The following is a 19,535-nucleotide window of genomic DNA, read 5'->3' as shown; positions in this document are numbered from 1 at the left end:
TTTCGGTAACAACACGAGATGGCTTCAATGGGACTTTGACAATATATTTTTTCCCCTTGATAGGGATTTTGTTCAAACAACGGTGTATTTCGGTGTCTTCGAAACGAAGTTTGGTCTCATACTGATATAATGGACGTTTAAAAATAAATATTAACTTCAATTAAGAAACAATCAGCGCATGCACTTTATGAACAGGGCAGGAGCTATTTTGAATTAATGTGTTATTCTCAATAACAATGAATTTAAAGAAATAAGGTGAAATTTGAAAAAAAAGAATTTTTCAATGTGAATCCCCGTATTTGTGCATCATTTTAGAAACTAAACGAAATTTAAAAAAAATCATTATTTCAATATCAGACAACATCCTTTCACTAACTTACTTCATGAGCCAAAAAAAAAATCACTTTCTATACATCATACTTCGCTACGCAAGCCTCCTTCAGCACCCAATTGAACGATCCGCAATATTGCGTTCGACACACCCGCAAAGTTTTTACTCTTGGTCTATTTAACTTGCAGGTTCAGTTGGGTTCGCCACTGATTGAGTTGAGTTTTATGTTTGTGTTTCCGTCAATCGATGATTCAACCGATCGAGAGAAAGAAAAAAATCCTGTCTGTAAAGCATGCAAGCAAGCTCGGTTAGATGTTTCGGCACACATCATTTCGTCTGGTTTCTGGAGAGAGGTTGATTTTGGTAGAATATATGATTAGATTTCAGTAGAGGATAAAGATTTGTTGTTTAAACCAATAAAAGAATATTTATTTTTTGTAGAGATCAATGCTCAACGACTTTTTTTACCGCTGTTACTTAACACAATAAGAACCGAAAACCAGATATCTCTTATACCACTTTCCACCTTATTTATACAATTTGAAGATTATAAAATTTTAAATTTAGCAAATGAAAAATTTCCCAATTATTGCAATTGATTTAAAACAACACCAACTGGTTCAAGTTTTCCCGAAAATACGTGGATATTTTTAAGATAAAGGTTTTATCCAATGATCAACTTTCCCGAAGATCGCGTGTAATTTCAAACTTCTGAGAAAAAAAAATATTGATGCTTCCTTCTTGTTTATTATTTCCCAATTCTGTAAAATTAAGAAATTGATTATTCAAAATGATACTTAGATATTTTTCAGAACAAAAGTTTAGTTATTTTGCTGTTTTCAACAAAGTTGTTGAATGGGTTCTGTATACTACGCGAATTTCGGCGGAATTTTATATCATAAAACCAAAAAGAATCTTTGATGTCTTTTTGTTCAGCATTAAATAATAAATTAAAATTAATCATATGAAAAGGGCTGGTGGTTTTAGAAATTGGAAGAGGCCAGTCATCATTTTTTTTTGAAAAATATTCACTTTAGTGTTAAGAAAATTAGACCTTTTAAAAAACGTAAAGTTTCACTGAACTCCTATAAGTGTGTTCAGTTGAAATACTTTAAATCTTTCTTTGGCACGAATCATGGCTGTATAAACGGGGGGTGTTTGGAGGTTAAACCCCCTCATTAGGGTTAAAAAAAATGTCAAGAAGAGTGTTATTCTTTAAACGCAATATTTTATATTCTTGGTAAAATTTTGATGAACAACTAAAATTAATCGAGAGTAACGATCTCGAATCAGAACTAAGGCCAACCCCTCAAAATCTTATCCCAGGTCCACCATACTACTACAGATTTTCAAAAATTGTCTCACTTGTTTATAGATATTTAAAGAAAAAAAAAAGTTGTTCCATAAATTTTGGGTATAGTCCTCAGTTTTCAATATTCAATATTCAATAACATTAGACTCACTAAGGTTGCCTGGTTGCCCGCCTTTTTTTCCAGGATGGTTTTTCTTTACTAGCAAAATAAAAAAAAAATAAACTGCATGATAACAATAATGCATTTTGCGTCCAAAACAATTTTTTTTGACAAAGTTGTCCAAATAAATGAAAAATACAGCAAGAAACAAAAAAAAACTTTCCGAGTCCTTTTTTTAGATATTAAATGTAGAATTCCTGACCCCTCCCCCCATATTGCCCAGATTTTGGGTTGTTAACTTTGAAACCAAATGCCCGGATTTAGCAAGGTTTTTAGTTAAATAAGCTGGATTTACCCTGCCCAAATAAGTGCGGAAAAATATCAGGTGAGCTTAAGTTTGTATCGTTTCCGATATTCTGTGTCTAATTTATTATTATTAAAATTATTTTTTTTACCTCTAACCAGACTGTGGAATCTGTATGAAATTTATTGTTCTTGATGTTTAGTTAGGTTCATCATTGGGACAAAATCCTAATTCAAATCTCTGTTTTGCATTTAAATCGAAAATTATATTCGTTTTTGTTATGTCCTCTTTATAGTTCACAATTCAATAAAACACTTAGAATAAAACCAATGGAATTAGAGTTTCCGGCAGAAAATAAAACACGCGTATAATCGTCTCCGTATCTAGTCACGGCTGAGATCAGAATGATCGTTTATTGATCTTTCGAACACGATCAAACATAGATCGGATCTGTAAAAGATCTCATCTTAAAAAATTTATTTTTCGGCATATCGGTGAAAAGTAGTTATGAAATTGATAAAGATGGATAGAGAAGTGAGAAGAAAATTTACAGATGTTGAAAAGAGCGAAAGAGCATTTTTGCGAGGAAACTTATTAACGTACACCATACTTTACCCTGCAACATTTCATTATTTAGGAGAAGTAGTACCGGGATAGAGGTGGCACTACCTTAACCTATACAATGAAATCTGGTTGGTCCGAAGTCTATATGTGGTGAACACGTATACTTCGGACGGGCAAAATATGGCGTACGTTAAGCTCCAGAAAGCTTCCCTATTGCGCGCAATGGTTCTATCGTAGCGCATCGATAGAACCATTGCGCGCAATAGGGAAGCTTTCTGGAGCTTAACGTACGCCATATTTTGCCCGTCCGAAGTATACGTGTTCACCACATGTAGACTTCGGACCAACCAGATTTCATTGTATAGGTTAAGGTAGTGCCACCTCTATCCCGGTACTACTTCTCCTAAATAATGAAATGTTGCAGGGTAAAGTATGGTGTACGTTAATAAGTTTCCTCGCAAAAATGCTCTTTCGCTCTTTTCAACATCTGTAAATTTTCTTCTCACTTCTCTATCCATCTTTATCAATTTCATAACTACTTTTCACCGATATGCCGAAAAATAAATTTACGATCTCATCTTAAATGAGTGTTTATAAAAATTCATTACAGTGTGTTTAGCATTTATCGGGACATGACAGTTCTCCGTTTTTTAGAAAATTCAATATTCTTGTAATTATAACTTATTAAATTCATTCAACCTTATTCGACAGCAAAGATTTGCTACTTTTCTCTACTTATTTCTCGATTACACTTCAATGTACGCCTCAGCACTTGTAACCCGTGTAGGATCGACTTGCTGAATATCTAGTTCAAATTTATGGGAATGTTGTCTGGGCTTCCTCTAGACCGCGTCCAAACAGGACTGCGTATTGCTACGAAGCGCTTTTTCGGTGGTTCAGCAACGTGTTCCTCGTCGTCTGGAAATCCTAGGAATTCGTCTTCTGATGATGAACTTCGTCGTCGTTTGCCATGTGGACTTCCTAGTAAAACCCTCGGCTGGATCATCACGTTCCACCGTCGTTGCGGATTGTGTATCATTTTTAACTGATTGCGATGTGCCATTATGACGTGCGTACCCAATGTAATCTGAAAGATATTAGAAGAATATCTTTTTGAAAATAGTGCATTTAACCATTTTGGAATTTCTTTTTGATTAGGATTTCGATATAACAGCTTATCCCCTGCCACGAGCTTGTCAAAGTTGTCAGGAAGTGTTTCTAACTTGTAGTCCAATATATTATCTCTTACAGATAATTTTTCCAAATTTAGCTGATTTTTTGTCTTAGGTTTTTCCAAACTTCGCTCAATTTTTGTCTTAGGATTTATAAGATCTAAAAGCATTTTTGGCTTGTAAAGGAATATCTTTTCTGATGGGAATGTACCATCCTCCACAAGACAGCTGTTTCTGTAGTTAATTAAAAACAAACAAATTTTATCTTCCAAATCGATATTTTTAAATGCAGGATCTAATAAGAATTTTTTTAATACATCTTTGATAGTTCTTACCATCCGTTCAGCTTGCCCGTTACTGGCCGGATTGTAAGGCGGGCTTTTAAGCACTTTAATTCCCTGTCGCTCTAAGAAATTTACGAACTCTCGCGAGTTGAATGGTGGACCTCCATCCGTAACAACAATGTCTGGTAATCCAAAACGAGCAAATAAAGAGCTGAACTTTTTGTTCACTTTTTGTGCAGTTGTGCTATAGTTCATAATTTCCACCTCTAGCCATTTAGAATGGCTATCTACTATTACAAGGAACGTTTTCTTTTCAAAGTAGAAAAAATCTGCATGCAGTCTACTGAACGGGCGTTTAGTTGGTATCCAAGAAAATATTTCTTTTGGTTTTGTTGAGACGGTCATCACTGCACAGACATTGCAAGATTTAACAAAATCTTCAATGTCCAGATTTACTCCTGGCCAATAAACAGTGCGTCGAGCTAAAGTTTTCATTTTAATTATCCCTGCATGATTAGCATGCAATAGTTTAAGGATTGAGTATCTCAAAGCATTAGGAATAACCACTCTATTTTCAATTAGTAATACATCATTGATCACTTCCAGCTTTTCCTTTTGTGAGTAAAAATTCCTAAACTTCACCTGGTTCAATTTTGACCACCTTGTTTCGACACATTTTATAATTTCTGCTAAAACCTTATCATCCTTAGTTTCCTTCGAAATTAAAGTAAGGTCTAATGGAAAGTCGTTAGTGAAATTTAAGCTATTTATTTGTTCTTGTGCTAAGCTGCTAGGGATTTTCTGTTCAAGTGGAAAGCGACTACAAAAATCTGCATTCCCCATTTTTGAGGCTGGACGATATTCAATATCGAAGTTATAAATAGAAAGCTCCATTATATAACGTTGCAGTCTAGTTACATAAATTGAATGTTTCCCTTCTTTACTGAAAATCCCTATAAGCGGCTTATGATCGGTAAAAACCTTGAATTTTTGTCCGAAAAGAAATTTATGGAATTTCTTTACTACACAAACCAGAGCCAGTGCTTCCAAATGCAATATTGGAGATTTTTTTTTGAGCAGTATTTAGAGAAAAGGATGTGAAACATATAGGTCTCTCTGTTCCATTAATATTGTGAGCTAATACTCCCTCTAAGCCATAGGACGAAGCATCAGTCACTACTACCAGTGGTTTACTGGGGTCGTAGAACTCAAGAATATTAGCTTTTAATAAACAATCCTTACTTTCGTTAAATGATTTATCACATTCAGCCGTCCATATTAAACTTTGATTTTTCTTTAGCAAATCATAAAGATTGCGCAATTTAGTTGATAGATTTGGAATAAATTTGTTGTAAAAGCCCCAAAAAAGCTTTTAATTGTGTCACATCTTGTGGTATTTTAGCATTTTTTATAGTAGATAATTTTTCTGGTGAAGGCAATAATCCATCACTAGTAATTATGTGTCCCAAATATTGCAACGAATTTACAAAAAATTTACATTTTTTAAAATTTATACAAACATTTGCTTTGTAAAGTCTTTCAAGCACTTGTTCTAATTTAAACAAACATCCTTCAAAATCCTTTCCTGCGATTAGCAGGTCGTCAAGGTAACAACAAACATTTTCCAACCCTTTAAGTATTTCGTTCATTGCCCGTTGAAAATCCCCAGCACTGGATGACAAACCTTGGGGTAATCTGTTGTATTTGAAAAGACCAATTTCGGTATTTATTACAAGATATTTTTTTGAACGTTCAGACAGTTTAAGCTGAGTGTAAGCCCCTGTCAAATCAAGGGAACAAAAAATTTTACATCCAGCCAAAGAAGCGAAAATATCTTGTGCTAGTGGCAAAGGATAAGCACTGGGAATAATGATTTTACCATACGAATTTCTTCGTTTTTCTTCAATACGGCAATGACCGGTGATGCCCATTCACTAGATTTGACTGGTGTAACGATACCCTGCTTCCTTGTAAATGTTTCAAAAACTTTTCCTTTAGTTTGTATGGCACCTGATAGGCTCGTTTGAATATCGGTTGTTCTGAAATGTAAATCAACTTCAAATCCTGAAATTGGTTCTGTTAAATCTTTGTTAAAAATTTTTCCATACTTTTGTTTAATTATATCCAAAGTTTTCTCCCTGGTTGCATCCAAAATAACGTTGTTTACAGTTGAAAAATTAGAAAAACTGGCTTTCCATTGCGGATAAAATGTTTCCATCCAGTCCCGACCCAAAAGAGGTACAAAATCATTTTTACTCTTCAAAATTATCATGGTTTTAATTGTTTTTCGATTATTGAGACTAGCCAACACCTGAACTTGTCCTACCACATCAAGTTTGGCTCCATCTACTACCATTAACTTTTTGTTACATCCAATGATCGGGAGGAAAGGAAAGCGCTTTTTGTACAAATTTTCACTCATCACCGATACAGCTGACCCTGTGTCAACTTCCATGGAAAGAAACTGTCCCTCAACAACTGCATTGACCAAACAAGCTCCAGAAATATTATTTATAGTTGATATCATCATACAGTTAATTTCGCTCTCCTCGCTGGAATCATGTAAACGTAGACGATCAAATTTATCGGTGGGTGAAACGGTTTTTGGTTCTTCTTGTTCTACAAAATTCACGTTCTTTTTCTCAAACCAGCAATCTCGACGTAAATGACCTGCGCGATTGCATTTGTTACAAACAGCTCTCGCATGGTTGAATTGCTTACGACCACGGAATCGACGATCATTATCACCACTTTCGTCCCTACTCCTGCTGCGCGATCGATACCTAGCAAGTTTTCCATAACGCTGTTGATTGTAATCTGCCCGATTACCAAAACGATTGCCTTCAAACCCATCACGACGACCCAGTCTGTTTTTAATCGAAAAAATATCCGCTTGAGCCTCACTGTGCTCCCCAATAATCTTCGCACGTTCCCCAGCCAGTTCATTGTTAATTATCATGTTAGCTACTTCTTCCAATCCACGATCATCGTCCATCAAAAGTTTATGCTGTAATACTGTAATTTATGCCGTCGACCGTGGCCTAGAGGATAGCGTTCCAGTCTTCTAAGCCAGAGGTCATGAGATCGAATCTCGATCACGGCATACATAGAACTCTTTCTGTGCGCTGGTGGTGTTAGCATTAGTAAGATGCTAGCCATTATGTCCTTGAAAGATGTACGCTTTAGTCTTAAGTAGAATTTAGATCTCTTCAAAGAAACATGAAGTTTCACTGAGATCCTATATGTGTGTGTTCGTTCGTTTTTATGCTGTAATACCTTATCTCTGAGTCCAATAATCAGTCGATCTCTAATCGCTTCGTTTTTAAATTCACGGAAATTACATTTTTCCGCTAATAGTTTTATTGCAAGTACGAAATTTTCGGAACCCTCATTAGCTCCTTGGAATCGATTATAAAATTTGTACCTATGCATCAACGCCGGTTGTGTTTTGTCGAATCGCGCTTTTAACTTAGTTACAATATCTTTGTACTGTAAATTACTGACTTCCTCATTAGGAAACAGCAGTTTTATTTCATCGTATACTAAATCGCCACTCAAGGATATAAACCATGATTTTTTACAATCATCGGTTACTTTGTTAAGATCACATAGAATTTCAAATCGCTCCACGTAATTTTGAAACGATCGACCCATATTATAGTGATCAATCGTTCCAATCATACTTGGAGCAGCCATAATTGGATCGGTAAGTAGAATAAATCTGTGCACAATTTAAATAAAATGAAAATTAAAATTTGGTACTCACGCTTTTGAAGCAAATACTACCTGCAAGTGCACTGTGAAATGCACAATGGATGCAGTTCGCTGTGAATCCACTTCACTCCTCACTCAAAGCGATTAAATCGACGCTAGTGATATGCAACGATCACCTCACGTTTCAAGCAAAAACTGTTACTTTGCACTTTGATGTACACTCGCACGCCTTCTCACGACTCACGAAGACCTCGTCTCACTTTCTGCGCTGAGTGGCGTCGAGTAGCTAGCGTCGGTAGAGTTGCTTTGCTAAGGCGACCTACTAGCCCAAGTAACTCACGCTGTTCTAGAACAATTCTTTTGTTCCCGGTCAAGGCCTTGAAATTACCTGTAGGATGAAATAGAAAATGGCGTTAGAAGCACATTTTTACTATTTTACTTTTATCAAAAAAATTCACAATATCAATGTGCAACCCCTTATTTTAACACATTTTTTTTTATATTTATGTTCTCTAATTCCACTTAAAATTGTCTTTCAGGTGATCTAGCTTGCATGCGATATTCAAACACTAGCTGCAATCTACCATTTCATACTGCGAATTCTTTAAGCGAAGCTCACAAGAAATTCTAGTTTTAGACGATACTTACGAACTCACTCTAGAAATTAGATATATTCCGTTTGAGTTTTCTTTTCCCTCGTCGCCAGTTGTTATGTCCTCTTTATAGTTCACAAATCAATAAAACACTTAGAATAAAACCAATGGAATTAGAGTTTCCGGCAGAAAATAAAACACGCGTATAATCGTCTCCGTATCTAGTCACGGCTGAGATCAGAATGATCGTTTATTGATCTTTCGAACACGATCAAACATAGATCGGATCTGTAAAAGATCTCATCTTAAATGAGTGTTTATAAAAATTCATTACAGTGTGTTTAGCATTTATCGGGACATGACAGTTTTCTATGTTAGAAATTTATCATTCCGGAATATTATAAGATAAATATTCAAATTACAAACCATTTTTAAGATTTAGGTGTTAAATTTTCAACCTTAATTCGTGCAGAATTGAAACTTAAAATGATTCCATAATGGTGATCCAGAATTGAAATATTAGATCATTAGAGATCATTAGATCGTCATTCGAAATTGTTCAGGATCGCCCCTGATGGCAGGATCGATAGCATCAGATTTTCTTTACCGAATAAAAACGCACTCATTCTCAAAACATTACAAACTTCTAAGTGGACTGTATTATGACTTAACAACAAAATTTCAAACTTTGACAAACACTTGCCGCTCTGGGCATCTGACTATGGCACATAGGCCTCTGACTGTGCCCATCGTGGGCTTCTGATGAAGGCCGCTCAAGGGCCGTTGATGGTTGGTTAACTGTTTCGTCGGTGGTTGGTTGGAAAAGAGGCCGAACCTGGGGCTAAATTTGTCTCGACCCTTTGGAAAACACGAGACCCGAGGAAAACCCGAATGTTTTTGGCGCGCATTACATCCGTTAATGCGCGCAGCATCGCCATGTTGCTACTGGGCCTTTTCTGGTGTTAGGGTGGTTCAACGGAGCTCCTTCGTTCCAGAACAGAAATTTTCATTCAGATTCACTAGAATTACGAATAAATAATTGAAGATCTTTTCTGTACATAATTTTTGGGAATTATTGTTTAAGACTGTTAAGAATCAGAAATCCATTTCAAATTAGGAATTCAAAATTTTCATTCAGGTTCAAATGGCAAAATTAAGATTCGGAATTAAAATTCAAAATGCCATAAAATAAAACACAAAACAGGTAAAAACCAATCCACTTTTATAAAATACAAGCTGACCCGGCAAACTTTGGTGAGCCTTTGAATTTCGCAAAAATAATGTACGTTATAAGCAGAAAGAAGATAAATGATTATCTGTGTTCATGAAACTGGATTGATACCGTAAAATGGGGTGGATTGAGACAGTTCTTGGACTATTTTTGTAATATTTCTGCCATATTATATAAAGAGGACCTTAAAACATTATCTTTTTAATTTAATGGTTAATGGCATTTCGGTGAATTATACATTATAATAGGAAGAATTTCAAATGAAAGTAATGAAAATTATAGACGGATAGATTCGATTAGGAAGCATGAAAGGTGTTGAAAATGAGCCAAGAGCGTGATTTGAGAAGACTTCTTGCCGCACAAGACCATTTGTCCCACATCGTATTATTGTCTAGAAGAAGCAAAATCGATAGGCTGACTTTGCATTGATCTATACAATGATACATGGATGGATCGAAGCACGTGTTTTTCGTACCCCGATCGGACAAAAGGAAATGTACGGCCGGCTCAAATGAAGTTTTCTATTGCGAGAGCTGGTTCGATCGATGTGTAAGCTGTTTTCGGGTGTTCGTTGTTTGCACGGCAGCGCTACTACTTTTATTGTTTCACGCATTTGAGTAACCGTCAACGTCCCTACTTCTTAAGCCATGCACATCAATTAGTGAACTGCATTTTTATTTCCCCATATTTCCTTCCTATTATAATGTATAATTCACCGAAATGCCATTAACCATTAAATTAAAATCATAAACCAGCGGTGATAAACTGTTAACACTAAAACATTATCTTGAACATGAATCAGTGCGTAGTTTTCCGCTTCGCAAATATTTTCTAGCAATTTATCACATAAATGTCAGGCTTCCTCCTATTTTGTTTTGGTTTGTTCCAATTCCCCGTTTTAACCTTTTTCGTCACCCACATATATTCAAAGAACTTTCAATGGCGATGCCTAGCTCAGTGTAAAAAAGTATCGAAGAAGATTGATTTCCAGCGAAAGTTAAAAGTGAATATTTCATAGGTTAAATTTAAACTATTTTTTTTTCTTATTTACATTATTTTCTTCATTTAAATAAGATCCTAGACACTGATATGTTCGATTTCTGTTAACTCCAAGATAAGTGCCAAAAGAATATTTTCCTGAAATGTGTCGTGATTTTAAACAGTTTTAATCAAATGTTTTTTTTTTTCTCGCCAAAATCATGTTAGAAGTGTTTTTCATCGTATGCCAAATTTGCAGAGATCTTCACATTAGTATATATATAAATATATATATAGTACTTCACATAGTATATATATAAATATATATATATATATATATATATATATATATATATATATATATATATATATATATATTTATTTTATTTCATTTTTTTTTTTAAATTACATATTCTATTCTGTTTTTCGTTTTCTATTATGCATTGGATATGTTCTCTGCATTAAATAATCTACTCTGATTTTCATGATCATCTTTTTAAGGACTTAACCAAGAAAATAAGAATGTTTTATACATCGAGTTTTTTTTTCACAGCAACTTAAAATCAGAAGGTTATGGAATTTTTTACATTGTAATCTTGAATTCAAAATCAGCAATGAAATGAAATGAAACTTCTTCGTAAGTCTTAATCATTTTCCATTTACTCTGTTTTGAATCTTGGGTTATATTTTTGTCGAGACAAAATTTATATTTTTCAAGGATTTTGTATTCGAAGATATTATTGAATCAAATATCTGTTTTTAACCTCTGAAACTGAGTGTCGGATAAAATTTTGAGTCTAAGTTCTACAAATTTAACCTTATTTATATCCCAAATTTTGTTAATTTTTAAACATCTAAGCAAAAAAGGAAGAATTGAAAATTACCAAACGATTCCAAATTTTCCAATTAGTTTTTTATATTGTTGAAATTCTTTTGGAATCAAAAAGTTTATATCATTCTATTCTCTGTGGATGTGTCGAAAATTTTACAGACATATCGAAAAATATTGTTTTCCTTGAGTAATATGACTTCCTTTAATATGACCGGAAAATTGTCAAAACATAATAACGGAATAAATTGTAATCAGAGCTAAATCAAGCAAATTTGGGCTAAGTTCAGGAACAACTCAAAAAGATCAAAAAGAAAAGCACTTGATTCATTTTTTTTCATCGAAATACATCAGCAGGTTTTGAATCGTATTTGAAGCACGCAGAAACCGTTCATGATTATTTTGTTAAATCTCAAAAAAACGAATTATATTGACTAAATTAGAAATTATTGTTTGATTGTGCTATTAAAGTGAATAAATCCGAAAAAAAATCCGGGTTTTTTTTTAATCAGTTTAAAAATTGTTAAAGTTGTCTTGATTCTGGAAAAAAATGACTATTTTCGTAAATATGTTTCTTACCGGCTTTTTGCGCTTTTTTTTTCATTCCATATGGAAACCACATCACATAACAATAACATCCAAGTATCAATTCCACTGGTGTCACGTGAAAAGTATACTGACTATGAAAATGGGCGCCAAAACTTCATACATAAAGTTTGATTAGCATCAGTAAGCCTGGATTGTTTTTGGCGCCTTCCTACTCTGGGTAGTTTGAATGAAAAAAAAAAGTTGAAAAATTGGGTGCCATGACTTTTATTTGATGCGAATAAAAACTAAAAATTAATTATCAATTTCTACAAAAATATTTTCGAAATTATCTCTCCGTTGTTTTTCTTCGCCCAAGACGGACACAAAAAAAATGCATGCATATCGGATGAACCCTGCAAGAGTAGTTCGTGTACGTACATATTTACGCCTACATTTTTATTTATAAGAAGATCTAAACTCAATTTTGAAATTGCGTTTTTTGAATAATATAAATTTATTTTTTTCCCCTCATGATTTTTATAATGAAATCAATTAACCTATTTAAGATAATTTATAATTGATAAATAAACTTGTACTTAATATTCAGGTTCCGGAAAATTAAGCTGGAAATATATGTTATTGGTTGGGAGTTTAAAATAATTTATTTTGCAGATACAGACCCCGTTCGATTTGCAACATTCGATTTTGGCAACATTTGAATTTCTGCCAATATTGAACGGTTTTTTGGAACCACATTTTGTTATAAAAAGACCAAAAGAACTTAGACAAACACCATAAATAAGTTTTTATGTTCTTGAATGTTAACAACAATAACATAAAATTCAAAAAACAAAAAAGCATTAAAAATGACGAAAAACGTAAAAATTAAAAAAAAACTCAATCACAAATACAAACAAAAGAATAGAAATGACAAAAAATATCTAAAACAAGATACAAAATGACAAAAATAACAAAAATGTTCAAAAAAACCAACATTCTAAGCATATCAAAAAAGTTCTAAATTTGCCTAAAACATGGTGAAAAAAATAACAAAAAATGGCTAAAAATTATGAAAAATTTAGTAAATAATAATAACAATGGTTTATTTTAATTAAAAGATAAGAAAAACGTTGATAAAAAAAAACCGTTCGCTTTTGGCACGGTTCGATTTTTGCAACAAAATTTTCGAGCGTGTTGCCAAAATCGAAAGGGGCCTGTTTTTTGAAAACAAAGATAAAAATTAAAACCTGAATATATAGAGTTTACAAGAGTAAAACATAAATAAATGAACCTCAAACAAGGTTTTCTTTCAAATGAAACCTTAAAGATCCCTAATTTATGTTTTAAATCTTAAAAAAAAGAACACTCTAGGACTTCTTTTCGAAAGCAATAATTCAAATGATTAACTAGGAATATGAGAAAAAAAAATTTAAACTATAATAAAGAGTTATTCTAAGTATCACTTTTTCGAGAGTATTCTTTCAGTAAGCACCTTTCAAGAAAAGAAAAGTAGAAAACATTTTCTCACTGAAACTTATAGGAGGGGATTCTTCCTACGGCCCTGGCACGAATAGTTATATTGTCATTTTTTGAATTTCTCGAAATATAATAGTTTCAACATTGTCAAAATTGTCAAAATTATCAAAATTGACAAAATTGTCAAAATTGTCAAAATTTTCAAAATTGTCAAAATTGTCAAAAATGTCAAAAATTTCAAAATTGTCAAAATTGTCAAAATTGTCAAAATTGTCAAAATTGTCAAAATTGTCAAAATTGTCAAAATTATCGAAATTGTCAAAATTGTCAAAATTGTCAAAATTGTCAAAATTGTTAAAACTGTCAAAATTGTCAAAATTGTCAAAATTGTCAAAATTGTCAAAATTGTCAAAATTGTCAAAATTGTCAAAATTGTAAAAATTGTCAAAATGGTCAAAATTGTCAATATTGTCAAAATTGTCAAAATTAACAAAATTATCAAAATTATCAAAATTGTCAAATTGTCAAAATTGTCAAAATTGTCAAAATTTTCAAAATTGTCAAAATTGTCAAAATTGTCAAAATTGTCAAAATTGTCAAAATTGTCAAAATTGTCAAAATTGTCAAAATTGTCAAAATTGTCAAAATTGTCAAAATTGTCAAAATTGTCAAAATTGTCAAAATTGTCAAAATTGTCAAAATTGTCAAAATTGTCAAAATTGTCAAAATTGTCAGAATTGTCAGAATTGTCAAAATTGTCAAAATTGTCAAAATTGTCAAAATTGTCAAAATTGTCAAAATTGTCAAAATTGTCAAAATTGTCAAAATTGTCAAAATTGTCAAAATTGTCAAAATTGTCAAAATTGTCAAAATTGTCAAAATGGCCAAATTGTCAAAATTGTCAAAATTGTCAAAATTGTCAAAATTGTCAAAATTGTCAAAATTGTCAAAATTGTCAAAATTGTCAAAATTGTCAAAATTGTCAAAATTGTCAAAATTGTCAAAATTGTCAAAATTGTCAAAATTGTCCAAATTGTCAAAATTGTCAAAATTGTCAAAATTGTCAAAATTGTCAAAATTGTCAAAATTGTCAAAATTGTCAAAATTGTCAAAATTGTCAAAATTGTCAAAATTGTCAAAATTGTCAAAATTGTCAAAATTGGCAAAATTGTCAAAATTGTCAAAATTGTCAAAATTGTCAAAATTGTCAAAATTGTCAAAATTATCAAAATTGTCAAAATTGTCAAATTGTCAAAATTGTCAAAATTGTCAAAATTGTCAAATTGTCAAAATTGTCAAAATTGTCAAAATTGTCAAAATTGTCAAAATTGTCAAAATTGTCAAAATTGTCAAAATTGTCAAAATTGTCAAAATTGTCAAAATTGTCAAAATTGTCAAAATTGTCAAAATTGTCAAAATTGTCAAAATTGTCAAAATTGTCAAAATTGTCAAAATTGTCAAAATTGTCAAAATTGTCAAAATTGTCAAAATTGTCAAAATTGTCAAAATTGTCAAAATTGTCAAAATTGTCAAAATTGTCAAAATTGTCAAAATTGTCAAAATTGTCAAAATTGTCAAAATTGTCAAAATTGTCAAAATTGTCAAAATTGTCAAAATTGTCAAAATTGTCAAAATTGTCAAAATTGTCAAAATTGTCAAAATTGTCAAAATTGTCAAAATTGTCAAAATTGTCAAAATTGTCAAAATTGTCAAAATTGTCAAAATTGTCAAAATTGTCAAAATTGTCAAAATTGTCAAAATTGTCAAAATTGTCAAAATTGTCAAAATTGTCAAAATTGTCAAAATTGTCAAAATTGTCAAAATTGTCAAAATTGTCAAAATTGTCAAAATTGTCAAAATTGTCAAAATTGTCAAAATTGTCAAAATTGTCAAAATTGTCAAAATTGTCAAAATTGTCAAAATTGTCAAAATTGTCAAAATTGTCAAAATTGTCAAAATTGTCAAAATTGTCAAAATTGTCAAAATTGTCAAAATTGTCAAAATTGTCAAAATTGTCAAAATTGTCAAAATTGTCAAAATTGTCAAAATTGTCAAAATTGTCAAAATTGTCAAAATTGTCAAAATTGTCAAAATTGTCAAAATTGTCAAAATTGTCAAAATTGTCAAAATGGTCAAAACTGTCAAAATGGTCAAAATTGTCAAAATTGTCAAAATTGTCAAAATTGTCAAAATTGTCAAAATTGTCAAAATTGTCAAAGTTGTCAAAATTGTCAAAATTGTCAAAATTGTCAAAATTGTCAAAATTGTCAAAATTGTCAAAATTGTCAAAATTGTCAAAATTGTCAAAATTGTCAAAATTGTCAAAATTGTCAAAATTGTCAAAATTGTCAAAATTGTCAAAATTGTCAAAATTGTCAAAATTATCAAAATTGTCAAAATTGTCAAAATTGTCAAAATTGTCAAAATTGTCAAAATTGTCAAAATTGTCAAAATTGTCAAAATTGTCAAAATTGTCAAAATTGTCAAAATTGTCAAAATTGTCAAAATTGTCAAAATTGTCAAAATTGTCAAAATTGTCAAAATTGTCAAAATTGTCAAAATTGTCAAAATTGTCAAAATTGTCAAAATTGTCAAAATTGTCAAAATTGTCAAAATTGTCAAAATTGTCAAAATTGTCAAAATTGTCAAAATTGTCAAAATTGTCAAAATTGTCAAAATTGTCAAAATTGTCAAAATTGTCAAAATTGTCAAAATTGTCAAAATTGTCAAAATTGTCAAAATTGTCAAAATTGTCAAAATTGTCAAAATTGTCAAAATTGTCAAAATTGTCAAAATTGTCAAAATTGTCAAAATTGTCAAAATTGTCAAAATTGTCAAAATTGTCAAAATTGTCAAAATTGTCAAAATTGTCAAAATTGTCAAAATTGTCAAAATTGTCAAAATTGTCAAAATTGTCAAAATTGTCAAAATTGTCAAAATTGTCAAAATTGTCAAAATTGTCAAAATTGTCAAATTGTCAAAATTGTCAAAATTGTCAAAATTGTCAAAATTGTCAAAATTGTCAAAATTGTCAAAATTGTCAAAATTGTCAAAATTGTCAAAATTGTCAAAATTGTCAAAATTGTCAAAATTGTCAAAATTGTCAAATTGTCAAAATTGTCAAAATTGTCAAAATTGTCAAAATTGTCAAAATTGTCAAAATTGTCAAAATTGTCAAAATTGTCAAAATTGTCAAATTGTCAAAATTGTCAAAATTGTCAAAATTGTCAAAATGTCAAAATTGTCAAAATTATCAAAATTATCAAATTGTCAAAACTGTAAAATGCCAAAATTGTCAAAATTGTCAAAATTGTCAAAATTGTCAAAATTGTCAAAATTGTCAAAATTGTCAAAATTGTCAAAATTGTCAAAATTGTCAAAATTGTCAAAATTGTCAAAATTGTCAAAATTGTCAAAATTGTCAAATTGTCAAAATTGTCAAAATTGTCAAAATTGTCAAAATTGTCAAAATTGTCAAAATTGTCAAAATTGTCAAAATTGTCAAAATTGTAAAAATTGTCAAAATTGTCAAAATTGTCAAAATTGTCAAAATGTCAAAATGTCAAAATTGTCAAAATTGTCAAAATTGTCAAAATTGTCAAAATTGTCAAAATGTCAAAATTGTCAAAATTGTCAAAATTGTCAAAATTGTCAAAATTGTCAAAATTGTCAAAATTGTCAAAATTGTCAAAATTGTCAAAATTGTCAAAATTGTCAAAATTGTCAAAATTGTCAAAATTGTCAAAATTGTCAAAATTGTCAAAATTGTCAAAATTGTCAAAATTGTCAAAATTGTCAAAATTGTCAAAATTGTCAAAATTGTCAAAATTGTCAAAATTGTCAAAATTGTCAAAATTGTCAAAATTGTCAAAATTGTCAAAATTGTCAAAATTGTCAAAATTGTCAAAATTGTCAAAATTGTCAAAATTGTCAAAATTGTCAAAATTGTCAAAATTGTCAAAATTGTCAAAATTGTCAAAATTGTCAAAATTGTCAAAATTGTCAAAATTGTCAAAATTGTCAAAATTGTCAAAATTGTCAAAATTGTCAAAATTGTCAAAATTGTCAAAATTGTCAAAATTGTCAAAATTGTCAAAATTGTCAAAATTGTCAAAATTGTCAAAATTGTCAAAATTGTCAAATTGTCAAAATTGTCAAAATTGTCAAAATTGTCAAAATTGTCAAAATTGTCAAAATTGTCAAAATTGTCAAAATTGTCAAAATTGTCAAAATTGTCAAAATTGTCAAAATTGTCAAAATTGTCAAAATTGTCAAAATTGTCAAAATTGTCAAAATTGTCAAAATTGTCAAAATTGTCAAATTGTCAAAATTGTCAAAATTGATCAAAATTGTCAAAATTGTCAAAATTGTCAAAATTGTCAAAATTGTCAAATTGTCAAAATTGTCAAAATTGTCAAAATTGTCAAAATTGTCAAATTGTCAAAATTGTCAAAATTGTCAAAATTGTCAAAATTGTCAAAATTGTCAAAATTGTCAAAATTGTCAAAATTGTCAAAATTGTCAAAATTGTCAAAATTGTCAAAATTGTCAAAATTGTCAAAATTGTCAAAATTGTCAAAATTGTCAAAATTGTCAAAATTGTCAAAATTGTCAAAATTGTCAAAATTGTCAAATTGTCAAAATTGTCAAAATTGTCAAAATTGTCAAAATTGTCAAAATTGTCAAAATTGTCAAAATTGTCAAAATTGTCAAAATTGTCAAAATTGTCAAAATTGTCAAAATTGTCAAAATTGTCAAAATTGTCAAAATTGTCAAATTGTCAAAATTGTCAAATTGTCAAAATTGTCAAAATTGTCAAAATTGTCAAAATTGTCAAATGTCAAAATTGTCAAAATTGTCAAAATTGTCAAAATGTCAAAATTTTCAAAATTGTCAAAATTGTCAATATTGTCAAAATTGTCAAAATTGTCAAAATTTCAAATTGTCAAAATTGTCAAAATTGTCAAAATTGTCAAATTGTCAAAATTGTCAAAATTGTCAAAATTGTCAAAATTGTCAAAATTGTCAAAATTGTCAAAATTGTCAAAATTGTCAAAATTGTCAAATTGTCAAAATTGTCAAAATTGTCAAAATTGTCAAAATTGTCAAAATTGTCAAAATTGTCAAAATTGTCAAAATTGTCAAAATTGTCAAAATTGTCAAAATTGTCAAAATTGTCAAAATTGTCAAAATTGTCAAAATGTAACAAAATTGTCAAAATTGTCAAAATTGTCAAAATTGTCAAAATTGTCAAAATTGTCAAAATTGTCAAAATTGTCAAAATTGTCAAATTGTCAAAATTGTCAAAATTGTCAAAATTGTCAAAATTGTCAAAATTGTCAAAATTGTCAAAATTGTCAAATTGTCAAAATTGTCAAAATTGTCAAAATTGTCAAAATTGTCAAAATTGTCAAATTGTCAAAATTGTCAAATTGTCAAAATTGTCAAAATTGTCAAAATTGTCAAAATTGTCAAAATTGTCAAAATTGTCAAATTGTCAAAATTGTCAAAATTGTCAAATTGTCAAAATTGTCAAAATTGTCAAAATTGTCAAATTGTCAAAATTGTCAAAATTGTCAAAATTGTCAAAATTGTCAAAATTGTCAAAATTGTCAAATTGTCAAAATTGTCAAAATTGTCAAAATTGTCAAAATTGTCAAAATTGTCAAAATTGTCAAAATTGTCAAATTGTCAAAATTGTCAAAATTGTCAAATTGTCAAAATTGTCAAAATTGTCAAAATTGTCAAAATTGTCAAAATTGTCAAAATTGTCAAATTGTCAAATTGTCAAAATTGTCAAATTGTCAAATTGTCAAAATTGTCAAAATTGTCAAAATTGTCAAAATTGTCAAAATTGTCAAAATTGTCAAAATTGTCAAAATTGTCAAAATTGTCAAAATTGTCAAAATTGTCAAAATTGTCAAAATTGTCAAAATTGTCAAATTGTCAAAAATTGTCAAAATTGTCAAAATGTCAAAATGTCAAAATTGTCAAATTGTCAAAATTGTCAAAAATTGTCAAAATTGTCAAAATTGTCAAAATTGTCAAAATTGTCAAAATTGTCAAAATTGTCAAAATTGTCAAAATTGTCAAAATTGTCAAAATTGTCAAAATTGTCA

The 19,535-nt window shown here is 30.1% G+C and overlaps 1 protein-coding gene across 21 annotated transcripts in view; it reads left to right on the top strand.

Moving 5' to 3' along the window:
• Positions 1–19,535, top strand: part of LOC129754341 (potassium channel subfamily T member 2) — a 605,891-nt gene that overhangs the window by 415,395 nt on the left and 170,961 nt on the right. The gene's annotated exons all lie outside the window — the stretch shown is intronic.

This window comes from Uranotaenia lowii, chromosome 3, assembly GCF_029784155.1.
Source record: "Uranotaenia lowii strain MFRU-FL chromosome 3, ASM2978415v1, whole genome shotgun sequence".
NCBI classification, from domain to species: Eukaryota; Metazoa; Arthropoda; class Insecta; order Diptera; family Culicidae; genus Uranotaenia; species Uranotaenia lowii.
Note: the sequence above shows the minus strand (reverse complement) of the source record. Positions and strands in the feature narration are given on the sequence as shown.